The sequence below is a fragment of the Macaca mulatta genome, chromosome 10 (genome assembly GCF_049350105.2).
Source record: "Macaca mulatta isolate MMU2019108-1 chromosome 10, T2T-MMU8v2.0, whole genome shotgun sequence".
In the NCBI taxonomy this organism is placed as follows: domain Eukaryota; kingdom Metazoa; phylum Chordata; class Mammalia; order Primates; family Cercopithecidae; genus Macaca; species Macaca mulatta.
The window spans coordinates 38,158,852-38,165,000 of record NC_133415.1 but is presented as its reverse complement, the minus strand read 5'-3'; positions in this window follow the sequence as shown (position 1 = coordinate 38,165,000).

Genomic DNA, 6,149 nt, shown 5'->3' with positions numbered 1-6,149 from the left:
ACAATAGGGCCCCCCGCCAGGGCGGAGGTTACCTAGGCAACGAGGGAGAGAGGGAGGGGCCTCCAGAAGGGAGGGCGAGAAACCGGTTGCCCCGGGCTCGGTGAAGTTTCGGCGAGACCTCCCTCCGTGCCACCTCGACTTTCAGTAACAGTGGCCGCTAGGTGATGCCCGAAGACAACCGATGCCTGCAAGTGTCAGTCATCACGGAAAAGAAGTGAAGGATGGATCGCTCTGGGTCGGGGTGGAGGTTGGGGAGGGGGATGCGGCGGAGGCACACCGCGTCGCCGGCGTCTCCCGGATCCCTCTCAGACCAGGCCATTTCCGGGCCCAGGGAGTCCTCCCACGCGATGCCCGCGACTGGTCGACCAGAACCCCCAGGGGCACAGCCAAAGTTTCTGCCCCTGGGATCACCTGGCACTTCCATTCCCCCAGAGAGAAGAGAGGACCAGGGGTGCGGGGCGCGTGGAGGACGCCAGGGGTGGAGGTGGGAGCTACCAAAGACACAAGTGCGGTCATTAGCGTGTCAGAGTGGACTCCAGACCCACGACCTCAGAGAGGCAATCCCTGAACGAGTGTTAGTGCATGACATCCACGCTCCCGGACACGGCGTGGATTTCACGGGGAAAGCAGTGCACATCACACTCCCTTCCTGTTCCGGGGCAAGATTTTGCTCCCGAAGTACCCATTTCTCAACCGTGTTCCCCAAAGTCCACCCTGTCGTGAATCAGTCATGAATCTAGTCAGTACGGTGAATCGCGGAGCAGCCACATCCCACCACGAAGATCGGAGTCCGCACACTACACATCGCCCCACGCGGTGTCTCCCCACAAGAACATCACCGCCGTCCTAGCCGAGTAGTGATACAGTGCCATTTCTTTCATTTTCTCTTTCTCGCTTGCTATTTATTTATTTATTTATTTATTTATTTTTGAGACAGAGTCTCACTCACTCTACAGCCCAAGCTGTAGCGCTGTGGCACGATCTCGGCTCACGGCAACCCCCGCCTCCCAGGTTCAAGCGATTCTCCCGCCTCCGACTCCCGAGTAGCTGGGATCACAGGGGTCTGCCCCACCGCACCCGACTCAGTTTTGTAGTTTTAGTAGAGACGGGGTTTCACCACGTGGGCCAGGCTGGTCTTGAACTCCTGACCTCCTGATCCGCCCGCCTCGGCTTCCCAAAGTGCTGGGGTGACAGACGTGAGCCACCGCGTTCAGCCCCTACGGTGCCATTGCTTGGAAATCACTCGTGGGAACACACACTTATGGGTCACGTGTGAAGAATTTTCCTTTGTCTATTTTTTTTCCCCTTTTTTTCGTGTGTGTGTGTGTGTGTGTGTGTGTGTGTGTGTGTGTGTGTGTGCGTGCGTGTGCGCGCGCGGTGGGACGGAGTTTCGCTCTTGCTGCCCAGGCTGGAGTGCAATGGCGCGATCTCGGCTCACTGCAACCTCCGCTTGCCAGGTTCCAGCGATTCTCCTGCGTCTGCCTCCCGAGTAGCTGGGATTACAGGCCTGCGCCCCCATGCCCGGCTAATTTTGTATTTTTAGTAGAGACGGGGTTTCTTCATGTGGGTCAGGCTGGCCTCGAACTCCCGACCTCAGGTGATCCACCCGCCTCGGCCTTCCAAAATGCTGGGATGACGGGCATGAGCCACCGTGCCCGGCCTTAGCCGTTTATTTTAAAGTCGAGGAGCTTATCAGGGAAATACGAGAAGTTTGGACATCACAGGTGACAGAGAGAAAGGTCTGCAAATGGCCCTTCCATCCAAGTGGGGACCCGGCCTCGATCTCCCGAAATCATGCACCCAGTGGGGAAGCCCGGCAAGGCCCGTCTGTGTAGATTCCTCTCGGCCTCTCTAAGCACGCACTTCTCACTTTGGTGGAAGGGGCAGGGCCCTCTCTGGGACGGGGGAATCTGACAGACAAAGAGACAGACGTAGAAAAAGAGAGATCGACAGACAGAGACAGAGAGAAACGGACAGAAAGAGCGAGAGAGCGAGAGAGCGAGAGCGAGAGCGAGAGAGAGAGAGAAACAGACTAGACAGGGAGGGGGAGAGAGGGAGAGAGACAGACAGAGACAGACAGACAGGCAAAAAAGAGAGTAAGACAGAAGACAGACACAGTGAGTGAGAGACACAGGTAGAGAGAGAGAGAGAGAGAGAGAGAGAGAGAGAGAGACAGAGAGACAGAGAGAAAGAGAGGGACAGGCAGACAGATAAAGAGAGTGACAGAGAAAGACATAGACGGACAGTGAGAGACAGAGAGAAAGAGACAGAGAGAGAGAGAGAGAGAGAGAGAGAGAGAGAGAGAGAGAGGCAGACAGACAGACAGGCAAAGAAAGAGAGTAAGACAGAAGACAGACACAGTGAGAGAGACAGGAAAGACAGAAACGGACAGAGAGAGACAGAGAGGAACAGACAGAAAGAGAGAGGGTCCTAGCCCAATAGCGATACAGTGCCATTTCTTTCATTTCCTCTTTCTTTCCTTCTTTCTTTCTTTCTTTCTTTCTTTCTTTCTTTCTTTCTTTCTTCTTTTTTTATTTTTTTATTTTTTTGAGACGGAGTCTTGCTCTGTCACCCAGGCTGGAGTGCAGTGGCGCGATCGCAGCTCCCTGCAACCTCCGCCTCCCGGGTTCACACCATTCTCCGGCCTCAACCTCCCGAGTAGCTGGGACTACAGGCGCCGGCCACTACACCCAGATAATTCGTTTGTTTTTTTTGGAGAGACGGGGTTTCACCATGTTAGCCAGGATGGTCTCGATCTCCTGACCTGGCGATCCGCCCGCCTCAGCCTCCCAAAGTACTAGGATGACAGACGTGAGCCACTGCGTTCAGTCTACAGTGCCGTATCTCAGAAATCACTCACAGGAACAGACACTTACAGGTCATGTGTAGAGTTTCTTTTTTTGTTTTGTTTTGTTTTGTTTTGTTTTGTTCCGTTTTGTTTTGTTTTGCACGAGGAGGTGGCGGGATGGAGTTTCGCTCTTGCGTCCCAGGATGGAGTGAAATGGCAGAGGGGACTCAGGGAGTCAACCTATGGCAGAGATGGCACGTCATTCAGAGCGTAACGTCCACAGCGAAAGGTGGTAGGGCCGGCACTTTTAAAGGCTGAAATCCCGGCGGCTCAGGCCTGTCGTCCTCGCACTTTGGGAGGCCCAGGAGAACGGATCACTTGAGGTCAGGAGTTCGAGACCAGTGCGGCCAACATGGAGAAACCCCGTCTCTACTCAAAATACAAAAATTAGCCGGATGTGGTGGTGTGCGCCTGTAATCCCAGCCACTGAAGAAGAATCACTGGAATCCGGGAGGCAGAGGTTGCAGTGAGCCGAGGGAGTGCCACTGCACCCCCGCCTGGGTGACAGACTGAGAGAGACTCAGTCCCTCCCTACCAAAAAAGAAAGAAAGAAAGAAAGAAAGAAAGAAAGAAAGAAAGAAAGAAAGAAAGAAAAAAAAAAAAAAAAAAGAAAAAAGAAAAAAAAAACACAGGGACCGCCACCGGGCGCAGTGGCTCACACATGTAATCCCAGCACTTTGGGAGGCCGAGGTGGGCGGATCACCTGAGGTCAGGAGTTCAAGAGCAGCCTGGCCCACATGGTGAAACTCCGTCTCTACTAACATAGAAACATCTTCGGAGCATGATGGTGGGTGCCTGTAATCCCAGCTGCTCAGGAGGCTGAGACGGGAGAATCGCTTGAACCTGGGAGACGGTGGTTGCAGTGAGCCGAATCGCACCACCGCACTCCAGGCTGGGTGGCTGAGTGAGACTCTGTCTTAAAACAACAACAACAACAGCAGCAAAAAAAAAATAGCAAACGCACAAAAAAAGAACAGGCCAAAATACTCCATTGTCACTGAACGTTCCGCCACCAGACCGGAAACCCCCTGACTCAGGTCAAGGAGGTGGTGTTTCCTTCTCTCTGTCTCTGTCTCTGTCTCTCTCTCTCTCTCTCTCTCTCTCTCTCTCTCTCTCTCTCTCCCTCCCCCCCCCCAACTTTTATGTCTTGTTCAAGCAGACATGTGCAAGATTGTTACACAAGTAAACTTCTGACTGGGGGGTTCAGTGTGCAGATGATTTCATCACCCGGATAACTCAGCGCAGTACCCGACAGTTTTCGTGGTTTGGTTTTTTGTTTTGTTTTGTTTTGTTTTGTTTTTCCCTGAAGATGTCTCTCCTTCCACACCTCCTCCCTCAAGTAGGCTCCCGCCTCCCTGGTCCCCCTCGTTCTGCCCACGAGTTCTCATTATTTAGTTCCCAGTTATAGATGAGAACACGCGGTCTTTAGCTGATCGTTGCTTTCATCTTCGGCGGTGGCGGTGAAAGAGGCATGACACGAAATCGACCCTTAGGACGCTCCCCTCCGTCCACACCCCACACCCCCTCCCCACACACACCCTCATTCCTGCCCCCCCTCCTCAAACCCAAGACAGGAAGAAAGGCAGATATTAAAGTCAGAGGTCAGCCTCCAAGACGGTGGAGGCAAGGGATCTGAAAGGGTGAGCAAGCGATAGGGGTCGGGGGATGTCGTGGCCGAGCTAGCAAAAATAGGGGACCGACTTTCCAGCCCCAGCACACCCCCAATCCTCAACCGCAGCTAGCCTCTGGGTGGGGTTGCGCCTGTAAAAGCTTCTGAATGGAGAGAAGCCCAAGGCTATGGAAGGCATCAGCTCCAAGTCCGGGAAGGGAACAGGGCTTTGTGCATTGGAATGGGGCTTTAGAAGGCGGTGCTGCGGTTTCCAAAGCGACACGCCTCGCCTCGCCTCGCCTCGCCTCGCCCCGCCCCGCCTCGCCCAGAGCGAAACTCCGTCTCAAAAAAATAATAATAATTTTAAGATAATAATAATACTAAAAAATAAATAAATAAATAAATAAATAAATAAGAAATAAATAGTTAGTACAGCGGTCGTGGTCGTGAATCATTCCCCGGAGTCCAGGCGCAGTGGCTCACGCCCGTCACGCGAGCACTTTGGGACGCCGGGGCAGAAGGGTTGCAACAACATGATGAGACCCTGTCTGTGCAAAAACAGTTGAAAAGGAAGGCCGGGCGCGGCGGCTGACGCCTGCCGTCCCAGCACTTTGGGAGGCCGGGGAGGGAGAATCACCTGAGGTCGGGAGTTGGAGACCAGCCTGACCAACATGGAGAAGCCCCGTCTCTAGTAAAAATACAAAATCAACCAGACGTGGTGGTGCATACCTGCAACCCGAGCTACTACTCGGGAGGCAGACTCAGGAGAATCTCTTGAACCCGGGAGGCAGAAGTTGCGGTGAGCCGAGATCCGCGCCATTGCACTCCAGTCTGGGCAACAAGAGCGAAACTCTGTCTCGGGAAAAAGAAAAATAAAACAATAAAAATTGAAAATCATCTGGGCACAGTGGCGCATGCCCCGTGGTCCCAGGCACTACACTCTGGAGGCTGAGGTGGAAGGATCGCTTGAGTCCAGGAGCGTCCACACTGCAGTGAGTTTGGTTTTGATGGCACCACTGCCAGGGTGACAGAGTGAGACGCCGTCTGTAAATCAGTCAAGCAATCAATCAGATCACTGCAAGGAGCTCTCTATGTCTTACTTTCAATAGGTGTCTCTTCAGGCCAAGCAGGCATGGTGCCTCACGCCAGTAATCCCAGCACTTTGGGAGGCCGAGGTGGGATGAAAGAAGGAAGGAAGGAAGGAAGGAAGGAAGGAAGGAAGGAAGGAAGGAAGGAAGGAAGGACAGACAGAACAAAAAGTTTTACAACCCTTTTTTTCATAGTGTCAGGAATTTACAGATAATACAAGTAGTTTAGGTCAGGGGCCGATGTTATTAGTATTACTTTTTTTTTTTTTTTTTTAACTCCTACGGCCTGGTGGTGGTGCCAAGGTTGTCTGGCTATTTATCTGACTTTTGTTTGTTTCTAACGTTTTGCTTTCTCTCTTTCCTCCTGTCTTGTGAACTAGGCAAGGTGGGGGGAGGAGGGCAGCAGGAGCAGTAGAGGTCTCCTTCCTCATCCCCCACTTTGAGAATTTTCACTAATTAGTGGGCGGGTTCCCTTTCATTTTTACTTTTTGGGTCTTTTAGCGAGACAGAGTGATAGCGTTTTATGTAATACACTTGTGTGGAAGTTTTCTGACGAGCCATGGTAGCTACAAAACCTTTTATCATTGGAAGGAGCAAGTGTAAT